We start from the raw sequence: 27968 nt of genomic DNA, 5'->3' as shown, positions 1-27968 counted from the left end.
TGAGGACAATGACGAGCCTGGTACTGCACACGACTCAGATGCACACGGCACTCTCCCACACACCTAACACCGCCATCATAAGAAATGGAAAAGCTTTTAATACCTTTAATATTGGTGTTAAACCTGCAGTTGTATGCACGTAAAGGATGGATTTGCCTCATTCAGTTGTTATTTTATTTGTTTCTTTTATTAACTCTAGTAAGCTATGAGAGACACAATCGATGTTTATTCGTTGATGTTTTTTATATATTAAATAACACCGATACATTACGATTATCATAAGATTGTTGTAGTCATATATGTTATTATAAACACAGTGGAAGATAGTCACAAAGGTTGGTTTAGGAGATAATGATATATAGGCTAAGGCAGGAGATGAGTGGGGTTGTTAGGGAGGGAGGGAGAGTTAGTGTGCACACGACACAGGGGCTCACAGTGCATATAAGAAGAGGTAGGTGTGCACTCTCACCAGCCACACCAGCTCCCTGACGTTACCTGTGTCACCTGCCCACTATCACCATCATGCCTGGACCTTGCTGCAAAGGTAAACACGTGTTCTTGTCCACGTTAGTTAATTTAATTCTTTTATTGTGTACCCCATACCCATCGTGTGGGGGGGAGTCAGTCAAAATATTACAGAGGAATATAATGGGTCTAAGGACCGGGCCGTAAAGTTTTGATAACTAATAGTTTAACATCTTTATTGCACTACATACTCATCGTGTGGGGGGGGAGTTAGAATATTACAGAGGCACATGATGGGTCCAGGGACTGGAACCCAAAAGTTCTGATAGCCGAACAAGTTACAGTGGTAACGAACTATTTACGTGTTTACATCTGGCCATCTGTGTGCCGTGAAGGTTCTCTGTACATTTTCTAGGTCAGCAATTTCACCTGCCTTGAAAGGTGCTGTTAGTGTGCAGCAATATTCCAGCCTAGATAGAACAAGTGACCTGAAGTGTCATCATGGGCTTGGCCTCCCTAGTTTTGAAGGTTCTCATTATCCATCCTGTCATTTTTCTAGCAGATGCGATTGATACATTGTTATGGTCCTTGAAGGTGACATCCTCCGACATGATCACTCCCAGGTCTTTGACGTTAGTTTTTCGCTCTATTGTGTTGTTGGAATTTGTTTTCTACTCTGATGAAGTTTTAATTTCCTCATGTTTACCATATCTGAGTAATTGAAATTTCTCATCGTTGAACTTCATATTGTTTTCTGCAGCCCACTGAAAGATTTGGTTGATGTCCGCCTGAAGCCTTGCAGTGTCTGCAATGGAAAACACTGTCATGCAGATTCGGGTGTCATCTGCAAAGGAAGACACGGTGCTGTGGCTGACATCCTTGTCTATGTCAGATATGAGGATGAGAAACAAGATGGGAGCGAGTACTGTGCCTTGTGGAACAGAGCTTTTCACCGTAGCTGCCTCGGACTTTACTCTGTTGACTACTACACTTTGTGTTCTGTTTGTGAGGAAATTATAGATCCATCTACCAACTTTTCCTGTTATTCCTTTAGCACGCATTTTGTGCGCTATTACGCCATGGTCACACTTGTCGAAGGCTTTTGCAAAGTCTATATATATTACATCTGCATTCTTTTTGTCTTCTAGTGCATCTAGGACCTTGTCGTAGTGATCCAGTAGTTGAGACAGACAGGAGCGACCTGTTCTAAACCCATGTTGCCCTGGGTTGTGTAATTGATGGGTATCTAGATGGGTGGCGATCTTGCTTCTTAGGACCCTTTCAACATTTTTTATGATATGGGATGTTAGTGCTATCGGTCTGTAGTTCTTTGCTATTGCTTTAATGAAGAAAACAAAATATATCTTTAAACGTATAAGAGAAAATTTTAGAACAAAATTAATTTTAAATGAGTTCTTGCTAAATGACCAGTTTTACCTATTTGGCACAACATTATATATATATACATATATGCAATAAGATCACAGTAAATAGGTGATATCACAATATGCAGAACAGCCACTGTGAAATGAAATAGCGAAATTCCAAGCGCTTTCGTAATTTCTCACATTATCAAGAAATTATAAAAATAAAAGGTTTCACATGAAGGCATATAAGGGCGAGTCTACATCTTGCTACCACTGGTCTGTAGTTTAGTGCCTCGTGTCTGTCTCCTATCCTGTCCTGTCTCATTTCCTTTCCTGTACTCACCTATTTGTAGTTACAGGGGTTGAGACATAGCTGTGTGTGTGTGTGTATGTGTGTGTGTGTGTGTGTGTGTGTGTGTGTGTGTGTGTGTGTGTGTGTGTGTGTGTGTGTGTGTGTGTGTGTGTGTGTGTGTGTGTATGTGTGTCTACTCACCCTCTGAGCTTTATCATACCTCATCTCAAAACTATGTATGTTTCCTGCCTCCACTACCTCACTTGCTAGACTATTCCATTTCCTGACTACTCTATGACTGAAGAAATACTTCCTAACATCCCTTTGATTCATTTGAGTCTTCAACTTCCAAGTGTGACCCCTTGTTTCTGTGTTCCCCCTCTGGAACATCCTGTCTCCGTCCACCTTGTCTAATCCACGCAGTATTTTGTATGTCGTTATCCTGTCTTCCCTAACCCTCCTGTCCTCCAGTGTCGTCAGGCCGATTTCCCTTAACCTTTCATCGTAGGACATTCCCCTTAGCTTTGGAACTAGCCTTGTCGCAAACCTTTGCACTTTCTCTAATTTCTTGGCGTGTTTGATCAAGTGTGGGTTCCAAACTGGTGCTGTATACTCCAGTATGGGCCTGACGTACACGATGTACAGTGTCTTGAACGATTCCTTACTAAGGTAAGGTATGTGTGTGTGTGTGTGCGTGTGTGTGTGTGTGTACTCACCTAATTGTACTCACCTAGTTGAGGTTGCAGAGGTCGAGTCCTAGCTCCTGGCCCAGCCTCTTCACTGGTCGCTACTAGGTCACTCTCCCTGAACCAAGAGCTTTATCATACCTCTGCTTAAAGCTATGTATGGATCCTGCCTCCACTACATAGCATCCCAAACTATTCCACTTCCTGACTACTCTGTGGCTGAAGAAATACTTCCTAACATCCCCGTGATTCATCTGTGTCTTCAACTTCCAACTGTGTCCCCTTATTGCTGTGTCCCATCTCTGGAACATCCTATCTTTGTCCACCTTGTCAATTCCTCTCAGTATTTTGTATGTCGTTATCATGTCCCCCCTATCTCTCCTGTCCTCCAGTGTCGTCAGGTCGATTTCCCTTAACCTTTCCTCGTAGGACATACCCCTTAGCTCTGGGACTAGTCTTGTTGCAAACCTTTGCACTTTCTCTAGTTTCTTTACGTGCTTGGCTAGGTGTGGGTTCCAAAATGGTGCCGCATACTCCAATAAGGGCCTAACGTACACGGTGTACAAGGTCCTGAACGATTCCTTATTAAGATGTCGGAATGCTGTTCTGAGGTTTGCTATGCGCCCATATGCTGAAGCAGTTATTTGGTTGATGTGCATTTCAGAAGATGTTCCTGATGTTATACTCACCCCAAGATCTTTTTCCTTGAGTGAGCTTTGTAGTTTCTGGCCCCCTAGACTGTACTCCGTCTTTCTGGAGCCACTTCTGTCTCCTCTGTGAACACTTCTTTGAATCTCTTGTTGAGTTCCTCACATACTTCACGGTCATTTCTTGTTGTCTCTCCTCCTTCCTTCCTTCCTTAGCCTGATTACCTGGTCCTTGACGGTTGCTTTCCTCCTGATGTGGCTTCTCCTCAGCCGCCTTGCACATTGTTGTTACATATTCCATCATCTCATTAACTGGCTTCCCTGCCAGTTCTCTGTCCCAGTGAACCCCATTAAGGAAGTTCCTCATTCCCACGTAGTCTCCTTTCTTGTAGTTTGGCTTCACTCGCCCTGGCCTTTCTGCTTCCCCCCCTTCCCCACTTGTAGCTCTACTGTGTATTCGAAGCTTAAAACCACATGATCGCTGGCCCCAAGAGGTCTTTCATATGTGATGTCCTCGATGCGTGTACTCACCTAGTTGTACTCACCTAGTTGAGGTTGCAGGGGTCAAGTCCAACCTCCTGGCCCCGCCTCTTCACTGGTAGCTACTAGGTCACTCTCCCTGAACCATGAGCTTTATCGTACCTCTGCTTAAAGCTATGTATGGATCCTGCCTCCACTACATCGCTTCCTAAATTATTCCACTTCCTGACTACTCTGTTTACCTGGAGTTTACCTGGAGAGAGTTTCGGGGGTCAACGCCCCCGCGGCCCGGTCTGTGACCAGGCCTCCTGGTGGATCAGCGCCTGATCAACCAGGCTGTTGCTGCTGGCTGCACGCAAACCAACGTACGAGCCACAGCCCGGCTGATCAGGAACTGACTTTAGGTGCTTGTCCAGTGCCAGCTTGAAGACTGCCAGGGGTCTGTTGGTAATCCCCCTTATGTGTGCTGGGAGGCAGTTGAACAGTCTCGGGCCCCTGACACTTATTGTATGGTCTCTTAACGTGCTAGTGACACCCCTGCTTTTCATTGGGGGGATGGTGCATCGTCTGCCAAGTCTTTTGCTTTCGTAGTGAGTGATTTTCGTGTGCAAGTTCGGTACTAGTCCCTCTAGGATTTTCCAGGTGTATATAATCATGTATCTCTCCCTCCTGCGTTCCAGGGAATACAGGTTTAGAAACCTCAAGCGCTCCCAGTAATTGAGGTGTTTTATCTCCGTTATGCGCGCCGTGAAAGTTCTCTGTACATTTTCTAGGTCGGCAATTTCACCTGCCTTGAAAGGTGCTGTTAGAGTGCAGCAATATTCCAGCCTAGATAGAACAAGTGACCTGAAGAGTGTCATCATGGGCTTGGCCTCCCTAGTTTTGAAGGTTCTCATTATCCATCCTGTCATTTTTCTAGCAGATGCGATTGATACAATGTTATGGTCCTTGAAGGTGAGATCCTCCGACATAATCACTCCCAGGTCTTTGACGTTGGTGTTTCGCTCTATTTTGTGGCCAGAATTTGTTTTGTACTCTGATGAAGATTTAATTTCCTCATGTTTACCATATCTGAGTAATTGAAATTTCTCATCGTTGAACTTCATATTGTTTTCTGCAGCCCACTGAAAGATTTGGTTGATGTCCGCCTGGAGCCTTGCAGTGTCTGCAATGGAAGACACTGTCATGCAGATTCGGGTGTCATCTGCAAAGGAAGACACGGTGCTGTGGCTGACATCCTTGTCTATGTCGGATATGAGGATGAGGAACAAGATGGGAGCTAGTACTGTGCCTTGTGGAACAGAGCTTTTCACCGTAGCTGCCTCGGACTTTACTCTGTTGACGACTACTCTCTGTGTTCTGTTAGTGAGGAAATTATAGATCCATCGACCGACTTTTCCTGTTATTCCTTTAGCGCGCATTTTGTGCGCTATTACGCCATGGTCACACTTGTCGAAGGCTTTTGCAAAGTCTGTATATATTACATCTGCATTCTTTTTGTCTTCTAGTGCATTTAGGACCTTGTCGTAGTGATCCAGTAGTTGAGACAGACAGGAGCGACCTGTTCTAAACCCATGTTGCCCTGGGTTGTGTAACTGATGGGTTTCTAGATGGGTGGTGATCTTGCTTCTTAGGACCCTTTCAAAGATTTTTATGATATGGGATGTTAGTGCTATTGGTCTGTAGTTCTTTGCTGTTGCTTTACTGCCCCCTTTGTGGAGTGGGGCTATGTCTGTTGTTTTTAGTAACTGAGGGACGACCCCCGTGTCCATGCTCCCTCTCCATAGGATGGAAAAGGCTCGTGATAGGGGCTTCTTGCAGTTCTTGATGAACACAGAGTTCCATGAGTCTGGCCCTGGGGCAGAGTGCATGGGCATGTCATTTATCGCCTGTTCGAAGTCATTTGGCGTCAGGATAACATCGGATAGGCTTGTGTTAATCAAATTTTGTGGCTCTCTCATAAAAAATTCATTTTGATCTTCGACTCTCAGTCTGGTTAGCGGCTTGCTAAAAACTGAGTCATATTGGGACTTGAGTAGCTCACTCATTTCCTTGCTGTCATCTGTGTAGGACCCATCTTGTTTAAGTAGGGGCCCAATACTGGACGTTGTTCTCGATTTTGATTTGGCATAGGAGAAGAAATACTTTGGGTTTCTTTCGATTTCATTTATGGCTTTTAGTTCTTCCCGCGATTCCTGACTCCTAAAGGATTCTTTTAGCTTAAGTTCGATGCTTGCTATTTCTCTGACCAGTGTCTCCCTGCGCATTTCAGATATATTGACCTCTTTTAGCCGCTCTGTTATTCTTTTCCGTCGCCTGTAAAGGGAGCGCCTGTCTCTTTCTATTTTACATCTACTCCTCCTTTTTCTTAGAGGAATAAGCCTTGTGCATACATCGAGTGCCACCGAGTTAATCTGTTCTAGGCATAAGTTTGGGTCTGTGTTGCTTAGTATATCTTCCCAGCTTATATCGGTTAGGACTTGGTTTACTTGGTCCCACTTTATGTTTTTGTTATTGAAGTTGAATTTGGTGAATGCTCCCTCGTGACTAGTCTCATTTTGTCGGTCTGGGGCTCCACGCATACATGTCTGAACCTCAATTATGTTGTGATCTGAGTATATTGTTTTTGATATGGTGACATTTCTTATCAGATCATCATTGTTAGTGAAGATGAGGTCTAGTGTATTCTCCAGTCTAGTAGGCTCTATTATTTGCTGGTTTAAATTGAATTTTGTGCAGAGATTTAAAAGCTCGTGTGAGTGTGAGTTTTCATCAGAGCTGCCTCCTGGTGTTATTACTGCAACAATATTATTTGCTATATTCCTCCATTTTAGGTGCCTTAAGTTGAAGTCCCCCAGGAGCAAGATGTTGGGTGCAGGAGCTGGAAGATTTTCCAGACAGTGGTCAATTTTTAACAGCTGTTCCTGGAATTGCTGGGATGTTGCATCCGGAGGCTTGTAGACTACCACAATGACTAGGTTTTGGTTCTCGACCTTTACTGCTAAAACTTCCACTACATCATTTGAGGCATTAAGCAGTTCTGTGCAAACAAGTGACTCTGCAATGTACAGGCCAACCCCCCCCCCCCTTTTGCCTGTTCACTCTGTCACATCTGTATAGGTTGTAACCTGGGATCCATATTTCGTTGTCCAAGTGATCCTTTATGTGGGTCTCAGTGAAAGCCGCGAACATTGCCTTTGCCTCTGCAAGCAGTCCACGGATGAAAGGTATTTTGTTGTTTGTTGCTGGCTTTAGACCCTGTATATTTGCAAAGAAGAATGTTATCGGACTGGTGGTATTGTTGGTACTGGGGGGGGGGATTTTTTTTCCGGCATTAGTATCTGTATCTGTTGGTTTGGAGTGGAGGCCATCGACTGTGGTTCCACTCCAGGAATGACTGGATTTGGTGTACGATTTCTGCCATTTCCTGCCAGTTTTTTTTCCTTCCTGGCACTAAAAAACCTCTCCCTCTTGAGTGGCTGTGGCTACCCAGGTTTTCCCATGGCCTGGATGTTTTGTATCTTTTTGTCCCCTTTAGATGGTATGCCTGGCAATTTAAGTTATAGCACAGTCTTTCCTGTACTGAAGAGGTACACATTTCAGGGTGAAAAAGCTTACAGGAAGGGAGTTTGCATTTTCCTGTTGTCATATGGGCATGGCATTTTCTAGGGTGGTCATAGTTGCATGTCCCATCTGTTTTTCCAGATTTCCCATGCCAGCAGATACCAAGTGCATAGTATGTGCACAGGCTTGGTTTCCGCTTGCCTTGGGTTTCTGTGACTGTATTCCCTGTTGGTGCATGTTTCCCTGTCTTACTTCTATCCTCCCTAGCACCAACAATGGAGCTCCCACCAGTTGTTTTTGGTAATTTATCCTCACTATTGCTATTGGAGTCCTCTTGTTTGCTATTTCCTGCGGTATTTCTAGTTTGCAATATTGGTTTTATCTTATCTTTGACTACACTTGTTTCCCTACTATGGCTCCTGTCCCCTATGAGGTCATTTATATGTATTCCTTCCTGCGTATAATTCCCGACTACCTGGACAAAATCTCCAGCTTCACCATTACTGTCTCCCAGGACAGTATCTCCAGCTTCACCATTTCTGTCTCCCAGGACAGCACCTCCAGCTTCACCATTACTGTCTCCCAGGACAGCACTATCAGCCCCACATTTACTGACTACCAGGACATCACCTCCAGCCTTACAGTTTGTGACTACATGGCCAGTATCAAGGGCAGTACCATTCAGCCCAGACTTTTTATGTTCCCATCTGTTGTAGAAAGCTTCCAGGTTTTCTATGAAAGCAGCTTTGATGTTGTCCTCTTTTAATACCCTTGTGATTTTAGTCCACAGATTTTCCTCATTTGGGCATACCCAAAAACACTTCTCTGTTTTAATACTGCTTGTAGCTAGTTCTGGGATATCTGCACAAGGAGCGTGACACCAATTTCCACAAAAATGACAATTTATCCATGTGGAAGCCCGTTTGTTTGACTGACCACAGACTACACACAGCTTCATAATGATTTGAATGGTTGATTTACTGCAATTCTACTAGCAACCTCTTGAATATTATATTAATAACCTTAAATGAAGCTCTAGCTATTTGTATTTCTGTTTCTAACTCTTTTTGTATATTGGACAGCTTACCGTCACGTTCCTGATTTTTAATGTTTGTGTTTATAAGGGCGCCTACAACCCCATCCGTTTACAGTCTGCTTTATTGTCCAACGAAACTGTTTGAAACCAGTCCCGGGTTCGGACCAGTCAAGGGTTCGGACCAGTCAAGGGTTCGGACCAGTCGATCTGCTCTGATCAGTGGGTCACTTATTTAAAACATACTGGTCGGTGATTTGAGCTAACACATGAAGGATCTACTGGAAATTATCTACCCGAGTAATATGTGATTTGACTGATACAAAAGTATAACTTGCGTGTTGAAGAGCCGGTGATATCTGGCAGCTCCTACAATGACGAACGGTCGACCTCAACCCTTGTTTATCAATCGCTGTATCTGGCTTTTCTATTTTTTTTTTTTTTTTTTTTTTTTTCCGTCTCCACCACAATAAATGCTATATTATCACTATAGTTGACTGGTGCAAATTTTGGAGGAAGGACGCTTTTTCTGTAGTAATAATTGCTTCTCGTTGTGTATATTGCGACCGCTGGTAACTACAGGTTATATGAAATTCACAGTAACGTCTCGTATTTCAAGAAAAAGAAACTAATGAAAGTCACTCCACTCCACTAAGTACCATTATAATACTGGTTAGTTGCTACTACAACACTGTATTCTGCTATTCACTGGTATCACTAGATTATATGCGAGTACACTAGCAAGCCAGGAAGATTATTAAAAACAGCTGACCTGTGGTAAGTTTCTGGCGACTTCTGGCACCTGCCTCTATAGGCTTATCACTTCATTTACAAATTCACCTGTTTTCAAATGACACTTTAGCCTTTATCATCAATATACTAGGGAGCCACTGTAGTATACACTATACACTATGTATACTCAATGTTATCAGGGAGACTTTCTTTCCTCTGACACGAAAAGTTCAATTATTATTATTTTTTTCCACACGGGACACAGGCCTATGATTCCCCTCTGGCAGTAAACTCTGCTAGGTAGTGCACACTAATTCTCCTTTTTTGACTCAGTATATAATGTTTTCCGCCCAAGATTGGTTCCAGGCGCTAGAGGGATGTATCGTATAGGATTGATGACACAAATTAAAGTTCTAGCACGTAAGAGCGACCGTGAAAACACGAGATAACCCGGAGCACAACGAGGCACGCTGACACGCCAGAAGTGTGCTACACTGTGGCTGAAGAAATACTTCCTAACATCCCTGTGATTCATCTGTGTCTTCATCTTCCAACTGTGTCCCCGTGTTGCTGTGTCCAGTCTCTGGAACCTCCTGTCTTTGCCTACCTTGTCAATTCCTCTCAGTATTTTGTAAGTCGTTATCATGTCCCCCCTATCTCTCCTGTCCTCCAGTGTCGTCAGATTGATTTCCCTTAACCTCTCCTCGTAGGACATACCTCTTAGCTCTGGGACTAGTCTTGTTGCAAACCTTTGCACTTTCTCTAGTTTCTTTACATGCTTGGCTAGGTGTGGGTTCCAAACTGGTGCCGCATACTCCAATCACTATGCATAGTTTCAGTATTGGAGTATCACAGGCCAACTTTTGACTAGTTAAGATTCATTATTTTGAGATTGAGATTAATATTTCTGTTTATGGTCAAATGGGTGAGTGAGTGTAAGTGTGAACCACCAGGTGGTATTCGTATTATTAGTTGACAGGGTGTATCAGGGAGATAAGATGTTTTCTGATGGTAGTTTTGAAGGTGATGAATGTGTCTGCACTTTTGGAATTTTCAGGTAGGGTGTTCCAGATTTTAGGGCCTTTGACATACATTGAATTTTTGTAAAGGTTTAGTCGGACACGGGGAATGTCATAGAGATGTTTGTGTCTGGTGTTGTGCCTGTGGGTTCTGTCACAACTATCAAGAAAGCGTTTTAGGTCAAGGTTAATATTGGAATTTAAGGTCCTGTAGATGTAGATGGCACAGTAGTAAGTGTGGATGTACTGAACAGGGAGTAAGTTTAGATCTATGAAGAGTGGGGGGGTGTGTTGCCAGGGATGGGATTTAGTGATTATTCTTACTGCGGCTTTTTGTTGGGTTATTACTGGCTTTAGGTGTGTTGCTGCAGTTGAACCCCAAGCACAGATAGCATAGGTGAGGTATGGATATATAAGTGAATGGTATAGTGTGAGAAGGGCAGTTTGCGGCACGTAGTATCGTATCTTGGAGAGGATCCCAACCGTTTTGGATACTTTTTTGGTTATGTATTGGATATGGGTGCTGAAGTTCAGGTTGTTGTCGAGGTATAGGCCTAGGAATTTGCCCTCATTATGCCTGGCAATTAGAGTGTTGTCGATCTTAATGTTAATTTGCGCCTCTCCTGCTCTGCTACCAAACATAATGTTGTAGGTTTTGTCAACGTTAAGCGTAAGTTTATTGGCTGTCATCCAAGTCGATATTTTCATCAGCTTCTCATTAACAATGGTGTTGAGGGTTGCAAGATTAGGGTGAGAGAAGGGTCCTAAGAAGCAAGATCACCACCCATCTAGAAACCCATCAGTTACACAACCCAGGGCAACATGGGTTTAGAACAGGTCGCGCACAAAATGCGTGCTAAAGGAATAACAGGAAAAGTCGGTCGATGGATCTATAATTTCCTCACTAACAGAACACAGAGAGTAGTCGTCAACAGAGTAAAGTCCGAGGCAGCTACGGTGAAAAGCTCTGTTCCACAAGGCACAGTACTCGCTCCCATCTTGTTCCTCATCCTCATATCCGACATAGACAAGGATGTCAGCCACAGCACCGTGTCTTCCTTTGCAGATGACACCCGAATCTGCATGACAGTGTCTTCCATTGCAGACACTGCAAAGCTCCAGGCGGACATCAACCAAATCTTTCAGTGGGCTGCAGAAAACAATATGAAGTTCAACGATGAGAAATTTCAATTACTCAGATATGGTAAACATGAGGAAATTAAATCTTCATCAGAGTACAAAACAAATTCTGGCCACAAAATAGAGCATAACACCAACGTGAAAGACCTGGGAGTGATCATGTCGGAGGATCTCACCTTCAAGGACCATAACATTGTATCAATCGCATCTGCTAGAAAAATGACAGGATGGATAATGAGAACCTTCAAAACTAGGGAGGCCAAGCCCATGATGACACTCTTCAGGTCACTTGTTCTATCTAGGCTGGAATATTGCTGCACACTAACAGCACCTTTCAAGGCAGGTGAAATTGCCGACCTAGAAAATGTACAGAGAACTTTCACGGCGCGCATAATGGAGATAAAACACCTCAATTATTGGGAGCGCTTGAGGTTCCTAAACCTGTATTCCCTGGAACGCAGGAGGGAGAGATACATGATTATATACACCTGGAAAATCTTAGAGGGACTAGTACCGAACTTGCACACGAAAATCACTCACTACGAAAGCAAAAGACTTGGCAGACGATGCACCATCCCCCCAATGAAAAGCAGGGGTGTCACTAGCACGTTAAGAGACCATACAATAAGTGTCAGGGGCCCGAGACTGTTCAACTGCCTCCCAGCACACATAAGGGGGATTACCAACAGACCCCTGGCAGTCTTCAAGCTGGCACTGGACAAGCACCTAAAGTCAGTTCCGGATCAGCCGGGCTGTGGCTCGTACGTTGGTCTGCGTGCAGCCAGCAGCAACAGCCTGGTTGATCAGGCTCCGATCCACCAGGAGGCCTGGTCACAGACCGGGCCGCGGGGGCGTTGACCCCCGGAACTCTCTCCAGGTAAACTCCAGGTAAGTCGTGTCGTCAGCAAAGAGAATGGGGTTCAGGTGTCGAGATACGTTTGGAAGATCATTGATGTATATGAGGAGGAGGAGGAGGGGACCAAGGACACTTCCCTGCGGAACTCCAGTATCAAGTGGCTGTGTTGTTGATGCTGTGTCTTTAATGGTGACATACTGATACCTATTAGTAAGGTAAGATTTGAAATATGCAAGCGCATGGCCTCTTATACCATAATGGTCAAGTTTGTGGAGTAGGATGCCGTGGTCTACTGTGTTAGTTTAGTTTAATATGTTTATTATGCACCCCATACCCATCCATTGTCAAAAGCTTTTCTTAGGTCAATAAAAATTCCTAGTGGATATTCCTTATTTTCCAATGCTGTGTAAAGCAAATCTAGCATTATTATAATTGCATCGTTAGTGCTTTTGTTTTTCCTGAACCCAAATTGGCAGGGGTTGAGTATGTTTTGTGACGTTATAAATGAATATAGTCTCCTGTGCACGAGTTTCTCAAAGATTTTGGATAGCAATGGTAAGTTTGATATTGGCCTATAGTTGTTTAAATCTGTAGGGTCACCACCTTTATGTATTGGTGTAACTCTTGCCGTCTTGAGTAGTTTCGGGAAGGTGCTAACTTCTAGTGACTTGTCAAAAAGCAATGAGATAGTATGTGAGAGGACATGGGCCACTCTCTTGTACAATAATGGTGGGACATGAGACAGATTCCCCGAGTTATTTTTAAGTGACTTTATAATCTCGGTGACTTCCGTGGGCTCAGTTGGAGCAAGATAGAAGGAATTTGGGAAATTCCCATCTAGGTAGTCCCCGGCATGGGCATTGGTACGTGGGATTTTATTGGCGAGATTAGAACCTATGGTTGAGAAGAAGTCGTTTATCTTGTTAGCTGTGTCGGTGGGTTGCAGTGGTGTTTCATTAGGTTTAGTTAGGACAATATTCTTGTTTTTTTTCAGTTTGTGGGTCCCTAGAATCTGAGAGAGTGTTTTCCAGGTCTTTTTTATATCTCCTCTTGTGTCAGTAAATCTACTGGAGTAGTATAGTTGTTTGGCTTTCTTTATTACTTTGGTGAGGACTGATGAATAGTGTTTAAGAATATCTTTGTGTATTAAGCCCTGTCTATATTGCTTTTCATATTGGTGTTTCTTATCAATGGATTTCAGAATGGTGCTGGTTAGCCATGGGCAACCAAGCCGTTTGTTTGTGATCTGTTTCGTTTTTATAGGACAATGTTTGTTGTATAGTCTAAGTAGTTTGTTAAGAAAAATGTCTGTTCAGTCACAGTACAGTACTCGCTCCCATCTTGTTCCTCATCCTCATATCCGACATAGACAAGGATGTCAGCCACAGCACCGTGTCTTCCTTTGCAGATGACACCCGAATCTGCATGACAGTGTCTTCCATTGCAGACACTGCAAAGCTCCAGGCGGACATCAACCAAATCTTTCAGTGGGCTGCAGAAAACAATATGAAGTTCAACGATGAGAAATTTCAATTACTCAGATATGGTAAACATGAGGAAATTAAATCTTCATCAGAGTACAAAACAAATTCTGGCCACAAAATAGAGCGAAACACCAACGTGAAAGACCTCGGAGTGATCATGTCGGAGGATCTCACCTTCAAGGACCATAACATTGTATCAATCGCATCTGCTAGAAAAATGACAGGATGGATAATGAGAACCTTCAAAACTAGGGAGGCCAAGCCCATGATGACACTCTTCAGGTCACTTGTTCTATCTAGGCTGGAATATTGCTGCACACTAACAGCACCTTTCAAGGCAGGTGAAATTGCCGACCTAGAAAATGTACAGAGAACTTTCACGGCGCGCATAACGGAGATAAAACACCTCAATTATTGGGAGCGCTTGAGGTTCCTAAACCTGTATTCCCTGGAACGCAGGAGGGAGAGATACATGATTATATACACCTGGAAAATCTTAGAGGGACTAGTACCGAACTTGCACACGAAAATCACTCACTACGAAAGCAAAAGACTTGGCAGACGATGCACCATCCCCCCAATGAAAAGCAGGGGTGTCACTAGCACTTTAAGAGACCATACAATAAGTGTCAGGGGCCCGAGACTGTTCAACTGCCTCCCAGCACACATAAGGGGGATTACCAACAGACCCCTGGCAGTCTTCAAGCTGGCACTGGACAAGCACCTAAAGTCAGTTCCTGATCAGCCGGGCTGTGGCTCGTACGTTGGTTTGCGTGCAGCCAGCAGCAACAGCCTGGTTGATCAGGCTCTGATCCACCAGGAGGCCTGGTCACAGACCGGGCCGCGGGGGCGTTGACCCCCGGAACTCTCTCCAGGTAAACTCCAGGTAATACCATTGGCCTTGGCGAATTCTGTAGGCCAGTCAACAGTCTCTAGGTCAGCTGTGAACTTCCTTATTGAGGCCTCATCATGGAGTCTAAATGAGACTTTGTTGTATTCAAGTGGTGGTTTACTAATGTTTGTCAAGAGGAAGGTAGGGTAGTGGTCTGTAGTGCTATCTGTGATTATCCCTGATTTAAGGGTGGTTAGTATATTGGTCCATATGTGGTCTATTATGGTTGCACTTGTTTCAGTGAGCCTGGTTGGTTTAGTTATTGTTGGTATGAGAAGTGTGTTGTTCATATTGTTGATGAAATCAGTTACAAGCTGATCATCTAGTAGGCCAAGGTTGATGTTGAAGTCTCCAGCTAAGAGAAGGTGGTGCTTATTCATTTGTCTGTTTGTTATTAGTGCCTTTAATTTCTCACTGAAGTTTGGGATGTTAGTGTGGGGTATCCGGTAAATGGCACCGATTGTTATAGGCGTCTTAAGGTTTTTTACAGTAAAATTAGCAAAAATGTATTCTCCATATTCATCACTAAAGCAATTGGTGCTGATACAAGATAATTGGTTAGAGTAATAGATTGCCATACCACCCCCAACTTGGTATGGTCTGCAGTTGTGGATTGCTGTGTATCCTGGTAGAGGGTAGATATCTATTGTGTCCTGTTTTAGCCAGGTCTCGGTAAGAATAATGCAGGAGAAGGGTGTCTTTAGTGATTCAAGGAGTGCCAGGAGGTCATCATAGTGTTTGCTTAAGGACCTGATGTTGTAGTTAAGTACTGATAGACTTTTATCATTGTTTAGGATAGTGCTGGCTTGTGATGCTGTGTAGTAAAGGCAGTTACTTTCCAATAGGTTTTGATTGGGTGTCAGATTATGGAGGTTTAGATCAGGGTCAACGTGATCAATCATCTTCTAGGTTTAAATTATGGTTATTTATATCCTGAGTTGTGTGTTGAGTTTTAGTACTGATATCTGTAGTGGTGGGAAGTTTGGACAAGTATATAGTTATAGCATTTTGGTCATGTAGAGTATAGTCACTAATACACATAATGAAGTTGGTGTTGTCTATGTGTTGTGCTGGAATGAGCTAAAGTACAACTAGGTATAAACTAATAATATAAAAATACAAATTATAAATAGCACAAGACTCTCACTTGTAATTGCACTAAGGTCTAATGTAATGACTTTTGGTATGGCCCAATATGGGCCTAACGTACACGGTGTACAGGGTCCTGAACGATTCCTTATTAAGATGTCGGAATGCTGTTCTGAGGTTTGTCAGGCGCCCATATGCTGCAGCAGTTATTTGATTGATGTGCGCTTCAGGAGATGTACCTGGTGTTATACTCACCCCAAGATATTTTTCCTTGAGTGAGGTTTGTAGTCTCTGGCCCCCTCGACTGTACTCCGTCTGCGGTCTTCTTTGCCCTTCCCCAATCTTCATGACTTTTCACTTGGTGGGACTGAACTCCAGGAGCCAATTGCTGGACCAGGTCTGCAGCCTGTACAGGTCCCTTTGTAGTTCTGCCTGGTCTTCGATCGAGTGAATTCTTCTCATCAACTTCACGTCATCTGCAAACAGGGACACCTCGGAGTGTATTCCTTCCGTCATGTCGTTCACAAATACCAGAAACAGCACTGGTCCTAGGACTGACCCCTGTGGGACCCCGCTGGTCACAGGCGCCCACTCTGACACCTCACCACGTACCATTACTCGCTGCTGTCTTCCTGACAAGTATTCCCTGATCCATTGTAGTGCCTTCCCTGTTATCCCTGCTTGGTCCTCCAGTTTTTACACTAATCTCTTGTGTGGTACTGTGTCAAACGCCTTCTTGCAGTCCAAGAAGATGCAATTCACCCACCCCTCTCTCTCTTGTCTTACTGCTGTCACCATGTCATAGAACTCCAGTAGGTTTGTGACACAGGATTTCCCGTCCCTGAAACCATGTTGGCTGCTGTTGATGAGATCATTCCTTTCTAGGTGTTCCACCACTCTTCTTCTGACAATCTTCTCCATGACTTTGCATACTATACATGTCAGTAACACTGGTCTGTAGTTTAGTGCTTCATGTCTGTCTTCTTTTTTAAAGACTGGGACTACATTTACTGTCTTCCATGCCTCAGGCAATCTCCCTGTTTCGAGAGATGTATTGAATATTGTTGTTAGGGGTACACATAGCGCCGCTGCTCCTTCCCTCAGGACCCATGGAGAGATGTTATCCGGCCCCATTGCCTTTGAGGTATCTAGCTCACTCAGAAGCCTCTTCACTTCTTCCTCGGTTGTGTGTACTGTGTCCATCACCTGGTGGTGTGCCCCACCTCTCCGTCTTTCTGGAGCCACTTCTGTCTCCTCTGTGAACACTTCTTTGAATCTCTTGTTGAGTTCCTCACATACTTCACGGTCATTTCTTGTTGTCTCTCCTCCTCCCTTCTTTAGCCTGATTACCTGGTCCTTGACTGTTGTTTTCCTTCTGATGTGGCTGTATAACAGCTTCGGGTCAGATTTGGCTTTTGCTGCTATGTCGTTTTCATATTGTCGTTGGGCTTCCCTTCTTATCTGTGCATATTCGTTTCTGGCTCTACGACTGCTCTTCTTATTCTCCTGGGTCCTTTGCCTTCTATATTTCTTCCATTCCCTAGCACACTTGGTTTTTGCCTCTTTGCACCTTTGGGTAAACCATGGGCTCATCCTGGCTTTTTCATTATTCCTGTTTCCCTTGGGTACAAACCTCTCCTCAGCCTCCTTGTACATTGTTGTGTGTGTGTGTGTGTGTGTGTGTGTGTACTCACCTATTTGTACTCACCTATTTGTGGTTGCAGGGGTCGAGTCCTAGCTCCTGTGTGTGTGTGTGTGTGTGTGTGTGCGTGTGTGTGTGTGTGTGTGCGTGTGTGCGTGTGTGTGTGTGTGTGTGTGTGTACTCACCTATGTATATGTACCATCCTATACATGGCTGCAGAAGTCGAATTACAGCTCCTGGCTCCACCTCTTTGTTGGTCGCTACTACGTCCATTCCTGGCTTCATGAGCCTTATCGTACTTCTTCTTCAAGCTGTATATTGATCCTGCCTCTTCCGCTTCACTCTTCAAATCGTTCCACTTCCTGACAAATCTGAGACTAAAGAAATACTTCCTGACATCCCTATGACTCATCTGAGTTTTCAACTTCCATCTCTCAAAAATTCTGTCCCTATTCACCTTGTCAATTCTCGGTATCTTATAAGTTGTTATCATATTGCCCCTAGTCTTCCTGTCCTCCTGTGTCATCAGGTTGAGTTCGCTTATCCTCTCCTCACAGGACATATCCCTTAGCTCCGGGACTAGTCTTGTTGTAAATTTCTGCACTTTCTCCAATTTCATGATATGCTTGACCAGGTGTGGGTTGTATACTGGTGCTGGGTATTCCAATATGGGCCTGACATACACGGTGAATGACTTTTCACTTAGATGTTGAAAAGTTATTTTTTGACTTGTCAGACGCGCCTTTGCTGCAGCAGTTATAATACTCTGGCTGGAACAATTCATCAAAATAGCACAGAAATGAGGAAACATAAGATGACATTTCGGTCCGTTCTGGACAAATTATTTACATTGATGGTTCTGTTCACCAATCCACTGGTGCAGCTGGTAGTGCTGCTGTTGTCATACAGAGTGATGGCTCTCATAAAGAAATTGGAGCACGCATCAATAACTGGGCCTCTACCCTTCAGACAGAACTGTTTGCCATACTCCTTGCACTCAAATGTGTCCATGTATCTAAGGTTGACACTTTAATTGTAACTGATTCTCTGTCATCCATAAATGCTCTCAACTCATTAAGTATAAATTGTGGCATGCTTGTGTCAGAAGCCAGACAGGAATGGTAAGATTGTGGACAGTGGAGTTAGAGTGCACATGCTGTGGATTCCATCTCACATTGGTCTTCAGATGCATGATAGAACTGATAAATTGGCTAAGCTGTATGCTTTCAAAGAGGGGGTAGATTACAATCTTGGGTTGTCAGTTAGCAGTTTGAGAACAATAATACGAAAAGAACTTCAAATGAACTTTATTGACTTAAGACTTAGGGAGATTGACACAAGTCAGTCCATCTATCATCATTCCATCATGCAGGAGGAGCCACATGTCTATGGTGCATCCAACAAGATAAGCAGACTCTTGAATGTCACTACTGCCCGGCTCCGGCTGGGTTACAAGTATCTATGGCAGGTTAAATCACCACCACCAGATGTAGACCAAACGAAATGTAAACTTTGCCAGATGGACTATTGTCACACCTTGCATCATTATGTACTGGAGTGTGATCAGATTAATAAATTTAGAAACAACTCACTCAGAAATGTTCAAGAAATGGCAAAGTATTTTATCCACAGTGGTATATTACAGACCATTCTGGAGAAATACCCTGACTTTGCTAGCTGTAAGTAATGCATTACCATGTGTGTGTGTGTGTGTGTGTGTGTGTGTGTGTGTGTGTGTGTGTGTGTGTGTGTGTGTGTGTGTGTGTGTGTGTGTGTGTGTGTGTGTGTGTGTGTGTGTGTGTCAGTGTGAGTGAGTGTGTGTGTGTGTGTGTGTGCACGCGTGTGTGTGTGTGTGTGTGAGTGTGAGTGTACTCACCTATTTGTACTCACCTATTTGTGGTTGCAGGGGTTGAGTCTTAGCTCCTGGCCCCGCCTCTTCACCGGTTGCTACTGGGCCCTCTCTCTCCCCGCTCCATGAGCTTTATCAAACCTCGTCTTAAAACTGTGTATGGTTCCTGCCTCCACTACGTCATTTTCTAGGCTATTCCACTGCCTTACAACTCTATGACTGAAGAAATACTTCCTAATATCTCTCTGACTCATTTGTGTCTTCAACTTCCAATTGTGGCCTCTTGTTTCTGTGTCCCCTCCCTAGAACATCCTGTCTTTGTCCAACTTGTCTATTCCACGCAGTATTTTATATGTCGTTATCATGTCTCCCCTGACCCTCCTGTCCTCCAGTGTCGTCAGGCCGATTTCCCTTAATCTTTCTTCATAGGACATTCCCCTTAGCTCTGGAACTAACCTTGTCGCAAACCTTGGTACTTTCTCTAGTTTCTTGACGTGCTTTATCAAGTGCGGGTTCCAAACAGGTGCTGCATACTCCAGTATGGAGTATGCAGCATCCAGCATCCAGCATCAAGTATCCAGTATGGAGTATCGGAATGCTGTTCTCAGGTTTGCCAGGCGCCCATATGCTGCAGCAGTTATCTGATTGATGTGTACTTCCGGAGACATGCTCGGTGTTATACTCACCCCAAGATCTTTCTCCTTGAGTGAGGTTTGCAGTCTTTGGCCACCTAGCCTATACTCTGTCTGTGGTCTTCTGTGCCCTTCCCCTATCTTCATGACTTTGCATTTGGCAGGATTAAATTCGAGAAGCCATTTGCTGGACCAGGTGTCCAGTCTGTCCAGGTCTCTTTGAAGTCCTGCCTGGTCCTCATCAGATTTAATTCTCCTCATTAACTTCACATCATCTGCAAACAGGGACACTTCTGAGTCTAACCCTTCCATCATGTCGTTCACATATACCAAAAATAGCACTGGTCCTAGGACCGACCCCTGTGGGACCCCGCTCGTCACAGGTGCCCACTGTGATACATCATTACGTACCATGACTCGTTGTTGCCTCCCTATCAGGTATTCTCTGATCCATTGCAGTGCCCTTCCTGTTATATGCGCCTGATGCTCTAGCTTCTGCACTAATCTCTTGTGAGGAACGGTGTCAAAGGCCTTGTTGCAGTGTGTGTGTGTGTGTGTGTGTGTGACTCAACAATCAATATTTGCAACAATAACTCACTACAGTTGTGACCGGGTGTGGAAGTGTGAATTGCTCATTACACTATAATTTGTTCGTGATTGTAGCCATGTATAAACGTAAGTAACCATTCTTACATTATTCATTACCTTTGTAACTTATGAGCTCATTACCTTTGCACCTAGTTCAGCTATCAAAACTTTGGGGGCCCAGTCCCTGGACCCATTACGTACCTCTGTAATCTGTAAATCCTTTGTAACTTGTCATGATTGTGACCAGACCTACCTGGAGTTCATTACCTTTGTAAATTGTGAGTTCATTACCTCTGTAACTTGCTCAGCTATCAAAACTTTGGAGTCCAGTCCCTGGACCAATTATGTACCTCTGTAATCTTTTGACTACCGCCCACAGGATGGGTATGGGGTGCATAATAAACATTAAACTAACTCTGGACTACTGTCAGCTCACAATCCAGTTGTGACTTAACATTGCTCCAGGACAGACCAAAACGTTGTCATAAAGTTCCTTCCTTAAGTGAGAGTTTCTGGTGAACTGCTCTAATGAACATGTAATTATTTGTACAAGAATGGTATACAATACCGACAAGATGAAAATTAGACACATGTGCAACATCTGGGTATCTTTATTGTAGACGTTTCGCCATCCAGTGACTATCAGTACAAATTCAAGGACATTTATGTTCTTGAATTTGTATAGATAAAGCCACTGGATGGCGAAACGTCTACAATAAAGATACCCAGATGTTGCACATGTGTCTAATTTTCATGTAATTATTTCTCAATGTCAAAGGTGCACATGTGCTATATAATGCCAGATTATTGTTAAGGGCCAGAAATAGTATGAGGCAGACTACAGGCTGTGGCAAGCCTAGTCAGTAGGGAAGTGTGGGTGTGATGTAGTTCCCAGCTGGCAGGAACTGGAAGATTGAATCATCACTAAACTGACCACCAGCAGAGGGCACTGCTGCCATGACACAACCTTCATCAACACTACCGAGAATTCGCTAAACTGTTGTTTATAATTTTGTATAATTCAGCAGTCTAAATATAGCGTTATTGAGACGCCATGAAGTAAACATTGCTTTTGATTACTCTCCTTAGAAGTTTCTTAAGTTACTTTTACAGCCTCTGGATTACCATTTTCCTTTAATAGCCCGTCGCTTAGTGGTTCTGTAAAGTTATTATGCCGATTTCTGCTTCGGCCTTCCTTGAATGAGGACGTTTCGCCCCCACCCCGTCTCGAACACCAGCCACGAATGTTCTTGTTTTATAATAAGAATACCGTAACTGGGACGATACACAGATAATCCGCACATACAATTAAACTTACGACGGCGTTTCGGTCCGACTTAAACGGTCGTTATAAGTTTCATTCTCCTAAGATAAGATTTTATTCGGATTTTTAACCCCGAAGGGTTAGCCACCCAGGATAACCCAAGAAAGGCAGTGCATCATCGAGGACTGTCTAACTTATTTCCATTGGGGTCCTCAGTCTTGTCCCCCAGGATGCGACCCACACCAGTCGACTAACACACGGGTGCCTACTTGCATGCTAGGTGAACGGGACAACAGGTATAAGGAAACATGCCCAATGTTTGCACCCTTTCTGGGGATCAAACCACGGACACTCAGCGTGTGAAGCGAGGGCGTTGTGTACCAGGCCACGGGCCACAATTGCATTGTCAGTGTGAGTTTCTTTGTGTGTACCCACGTAGTTGTACTCACCTAGCTGAGGTTGCGGGGGTCGATTCACAGCTCCTGGCCCCGCCTTTTCAATTGGCCGCTACCCGGTCACTCTTCCCGCTCCGTGAGCTTTATCATACCTCTTTTTAAAGCTATGTATGGATCCTGCCTCCACTGCATCACTACCCAGGCTATTCCACTTCCTGACAACTCTGTGACTGAAGAAATACTTCGTAATATCCTCGTGACTCATCTGAGTCTTCATCTGACCCCTTGCTGCTGTGTCCCATCTCTGGAACATCCTGTCTCTGTCCACCTTGTCTATACCTCTCAGTATTTTATATGTCGTTATCATATCCCCTCTAACTTTCCTGTCTTCCAGTGTCGTCAGGTTGATTTCCCTTAACCTCTCTTCGTAGGACATACCTCTTAGCTCCGGGACTAGTCTTGTTGCAAACCTTTGCACTTTCTCTAGTTTCCTTACATGCTTGGCTAGGTGAGGGTTCCAAACTGGCGCTGCATATTCCATTATGGGCCTAACGTACACGGTGTACAGGGTCCTGATTGACTCCTTATTTAGATGTCGAAATGCTGTTCTTAGGTTTGACAGGCACCCGTATGCTGCTGCAGTTCTTTTGTTGATGTGCACCTCAGGAGATGTTCCCGGTGATATACTCACAATAAGATCCTTTTCCTTGAGTGAGGTTTGTAGGGTCTGGCCCCCTAGACTGTACCCCATCTGTGGTCTTCTTTGCCCTTCCCCAATCTTCATGACTTTGCACTTGGTGGGGTTGAACTCCATGAGCCAGTTTCTGGACCAGGCTTGCAGTCTGTCCAGATCTCTCTGTAGTTCTGCCTGGTCTTCGTCCGACTAAATTCTTTTCATCAACTTCACATCATCTGCAAATAGGGACACTTCGGAGTCTATTCCTTCTGTCATGTTGTTCACAAATACCAGAAACAGCACTGGTCCTAGAACTGATCCCTGTGGCACAACCCTCGTTACTGGAACCCATTCTGACACCTCGCCACGTACCATGACTCGCTGTTGTCTTTCCGACAGGTACTCCCTGATCCACTGCAGTGCCTTCCCTGTTATCCCTGCCTGGTCCTCCAGCTTTCGCACTAATCTCTTGTGTGGAAATGTGTCAAACGCCTTCTTACAGTCCAAGAAAATGCAATCTACCCACCCCTCTCTCTCTTTTGTCTTACTGCCGTCACCCTGTCACTGAACTCCAATAGGTTTGTGACACAGGATTTCCTGTCCCTGAAACCATGTTGGTTGTCGTTGATAAGCTCATTCCTTTCTAGGTGTTCCACCACTCTTCTGATAATCTTATCCATGACTTTGCATACTATACATGTCACTGACACTGGCCTGTAGTTTAATGCTTCGTGTCTGTCTCCTTTTTAAAAACTGGGACTGCATTTGCTGTCTTCCATACTTCTGGTAGTCGTCCTGTTTCGATAGATGTGTTGAAGATAGTTGTTAGTGGTACACAAAGCTTCCTTTCTCAGGACCCATGGAGAGATGTTATCTGGCCCTATCGCCTTTGAGGTATCTAGCTCGCTTAACAGCCTCTTCACTTCTTCCTCGGTTGTATGTATTGTGTCCAACACTTGATGGTGTACCCCACCTGTCTGCCTTTCTGGAGGCCTTTCTGTCTCCTCTGTGAACACTTCTTTGAATCTCCTGTTGAGTTCCTCACATAATTCACGGTCGTTTTTTGAGACCTCCCCTCCTTCCTTCCTCAGCCTGATTACCTGGTCCTTGACTGATGTTGTCCTCCTGATGTGGCTGTACAACAGTTTTGGTTCAGATTTGGCTTTCGCTGCTATCTCATTCTCATACTACCTTTGGGCCTCCCGTCTTACCTGTGCATATTCATTTCTGGCTGTACGACTGGTCTCCTTATTCACCTGGGTCCTTTGTGTGTGTGTGTATTCCCTTGTTTTCTTCCTGGGGCGCTCATCTTCGTCGCTCACAGTTCGTTGAGCAAATAAATGATCAGAGAGCAGCCATACATCAGCTGCTCTCACAGGCCTTGGAAAAGCTTCATGGTATTGACTGGGTTAGGGGTATGGTGTGGGAGTCTGACTTTCTCGGGGTTTAGGCATGGAGGAAATATTGTCCACCTGCCCTAACTAATAGTTAAGCTGTGTCGCCTGAGCAGTTAGTTTATTGTGCACCCGCAGCTCATCCTGTGAACGGTAGTGCAAAAAAATCAACATTAGAGTTCACACTGTGTCTTCATCAGACTCCGCGGAGTATTGTTACACTAACTGGCAATATTTTATTCCCTCTCCCCTTCCTTTTTTTTTTTTAGGAATCATATTTCCTCTCTATATGGAAAGTTTTCACCATACTTCTGGGAGCAAGTACTTCGACATATGCCGTAGTCACTTTTAAAAAGCAAATGCCTCGAAAAATGGTTTAGGCTCAGACTCAACAAGGCGACGTACTAATTGCAGGAAGTGAAACTTTGTCAAGGCATAACGACTTGACAAAGTTCCTCCTTAGGTTAAGTTAGGTTAGACTAAGTTAGGTTAGGTTAAGTTAGGTTAAGTTAGGTTAGGTTAAGTTAGGTTAGGTTAGGTTAAGTTAGGTTAAGTTAGGTTAGGTTAAGTTAGGTTAGGTTAAGTTAGGTTAAGTTAGGTTAGGTTAAGTTAGGTTAGGTTAAGTTAGGTTAGGTTAAGTTAGGTTAGGTTAAGTTAGGTTAGGTTAGGTTAAGTTAGGTTAAGTTAGGTTAGGTTAAGTTAGGTTAGGTTAAGTTAGGTTAGGTTAAGTTAGGTTAAGTTAGGTTAAGTTAGGTTAGGTTAAGTTAGGTTAAGTTAGGTTAGGTTAAGTTAGGTTAGGTTAGGTTAAGTTAGGTTAGGTTAAGTTAGGTTAAGTTAGGTTAGGTTAAGTTAGGTTAGGTTAAGTTAGGTTAAGTTAGGTTAGGTTAAGTTAGGTTAGGTTAAGTTAGGTTAAGTTAGGTTAGGTTAAGTTAGGTTAGGTTAAGTTAGGTTAGGTTAAGTTAGGTTAGGTTAAGTTAGGTTAGGTTAAGTTAGGTTAGGTTAGGTTAAGTTAGGTTAGGTTAAGTTAGGTTAGGTTAGGTTAAGTTAGGTTAGGTTAAGTTAGGTTAGATTAGGAGAGAAACGTTGCCACAATAAAATGTTACATTAGTTACACTTCTGTCCTTTTACCTAACATTTTTTTTTTTTACCGTAAAACATTGTAAGGAAGAATCCCATTCCACCTTCGATAATACCTAGAATATACCTGGAGAGGGTTTCGGGGATCAATGCCCCCCCCGCGGCCCGGACTGTGACCAGGCTTCATGGTGGATCAGGGCCTGATCAACCAGGCTGATGCTAACGTAAACCGACGTACAAACCACAGCCCGGCTGATCTGGTACTGGCTTTAGGTGCCTGTCCAGCGCGCCTTCTTGAAGACAGCCAGGGGTCTATTAGTAATCCCCCCTTATGTATGCTGGGAAGCAGTTGAACAGTCTTGGACCCCTGACACTAATTGTGTTGTCTCTTAACGTGCTAGTGACACCCCTGCTTTTCATTGTGGGGATGGTTCATCGTCTGTCGAGTCTTATGCTTTCATAGTGAGTGATTTTCGTGTGCAAGTTCGGTACTAGTCCCTCTAGGATTTTCCAGGTGTATATAATCATGTATCTCTCCCTCCTGCGTTCCAGGGAATACAGGTTTAGGAACCTCAAGCGCTCCCAGTAATATAGGTGTTTTATCTCCGTTATGCGCGCCGTGAAGGCTCTCTGTACATTTTCTAGGTCAGCAATTTCACCTGCCTTGAAAGGTGCTGTTAGTGTGCAGCAATATTCCAGCCTAGATAGAACAAGTGACCTCAAGAGTGTCATCATGGGCTTGGCCTCCCTAGTTTTGAAGGTTCTCATTATCCATCCTGTCATTTTTCTAGCAGATGCGATTGATACAATATTATGGTCTTAGAAAGTGAGATCCTCTGACATGATCACTCCCAGGTCTTTTACATTAGTTTTTCGCTCTATTGTATGGTATGATATTGTATGGTATGATATTGTATGGTGTGGTATTGTATGGTAACCTTGTTACTGCTTTTATAAGCTCCTGAAGAAGGAAACATTGCCACAATAAAATGTCACATTGGTTATATTTGTGACCTTTTACCTAAAATATTGTTGGTAATTCTACCATCATTAATAAAAAATATATATAATCTGAATTTTGTAATGGGAATAAAAATGACCAATTTCATTGATCATAAGTTTTTCTAATTCTAAATCTGAGCAATTTGCCAGTCTTCAATTATTATTATTATTATTATTATTATTATTATTATTATTATTATTATTATTATTATTATTATTATTATTACTATTTTATTAATTGGATTGCTTTGTGTTGTTGACTGAGTATATTTTATTACAGACAAGTGTGAGTGTGCTGAGGGAGGCTGCAAGAAGGGCTGTGAGTGCACCTCCTGTCGCTGTGCTCCTTGTGAAAAGTGTAAGACATTTCTAGATTTTCACTAAAACTTACAAAATTCTTGTAGTTAAAATATTTTCGTACAATGATCACCGTTCCTGGATGATATTTTATTACATTCATTTCTGGAAAAGTCATTTATCTCTCTACTATAGTTGACAAAAATCTTCAATAACATCAGTATTGTGTCTGGTAAACCAAAGATTTTGGAGTTTATATACTAAAATAACAGTACAAATCTGTTCATATAGTAGGACCAGACAGTTTTCATTGCATATATGATTACTTACAGGTTCCTCTGGGTGCAAGTGTCCATCCAAGGAGGAGTGTGCCAAGACGTGCACTAAACCCTGCAAGTGTTGCCCCTAGACTCCAGCGCTACAGAGGGGGATTATGGGAAGCAGCCTTACAAGTGATGCCCGCACACCTTTACCTTGTTACTGGAAAGTTGAGGAAGTCTTTATATTTCTGTCCCTACGCTTAAGTACACCACCAGGTGGAGGGTAGATTCTTTCAAGTGCTGCTCCTACACCACACTATCAGGGAAGAAACTTTGTAATTTCTGACCTTAAGACCCAGTCACATCACAGGGGTGGTTGGGAAAGAAATTGGAATTGTCCCTAGACCCCACCACTGAGAGAGGAGGGGAAAGTCTTGCAAGTGGATGAGAAAAGAAAGTAAGAAGGGAGAATGGGGCAACCAGGCATAAAGGAGCAGCTACCTACCATCGTCAGCCTCACTTGTAGGAGCTTAGTGCCATAAGGATGGAGAACATTAAGAATATAATATAATAGGTTTATAATTTGGATTTATGATTTTCTTAATAAAATATTGCATTAAAGTTGTGCTTTAATTAATCCCTCAATAGGTTCCCTGTTATTTCTAGTAACAATGTTAACGCCTTAAAAAAAAATGGCTATGAATTCTACAGTTTATGGACTGTTTTGACTGAGATTCACACCAAGAGGTGTGAATCTCAGCGTATATACAATGAGAGTTTACTTTCATACTAATCTTAGAGGTTAAACTATCCTAGAGTGATGGTATGTAAGTTACCTGAGGCCTTGATGACCATGTATCAACTGGCTACCTGGAGTTTACCTGGAGAGAGTTCCGGGGGTCAACGCCCCGGCAGCCCGGTCTGTGACCAGGCCGCATGGTGGATCAGAGCCTGATCAACCAGGCTGTTGCTGCTGGCTGCACGCAAACCAACGTACGAGCCACAGCCCGGCTGGTCAGGTACCGACTTTAGGTGCTTGTCCAGTGCCAGCTTGAAGACTGCCAGGGGTCTGTTGGTAATCCCCCTTATGTATGCTTGAAGGCAGTTGAACAGTCTCGGGCCCCTGGCACTTATTGTATGGTCTCT

The 27968-nt window shown here is 43.6% G+C and overlaps 1 long non-coding RNA gene across 1 annotated transcript; it reads left to right on the top strand.

Moving 5' to 3' along the window:
• Positions 1-404: 404 nt before the first annotated feature.
• On the top strand, positions 405-27443 carry LOC138852602 (uncharacterized). Its single transcript, XR_011391905.1, has 3 exons — positions 405-544; positions 26546-26623; positions 26895-27443. It is a non-coding gene; the product is annotated as an uncharacterized lncRNA (long non-coding RNA).
• The last annotated feature ends 525 nt before the right edge of the window (positions 27444-27968 follow it).

The sequence above is a fragment of the Cherax quadricarinatus genome, chromosome 12 (assembly GCF_038502225.1).
Source record: "Cherax quadricarinatus isolate ZL_2023a chromosome 12, ASM3850222v1, whole genome shotgun sequence".
Lineage (NCBI taxonomy): Eukaryota > Metazoa > Arthropoda > Malacostraca > Decapoda > Parastacidae > Cherax > Cherax quadricarinatus.
Note: the sequence above shows the minus strand (reverse complement) of the source record. Positions and strands in the feature narration are given on the sequence as shown.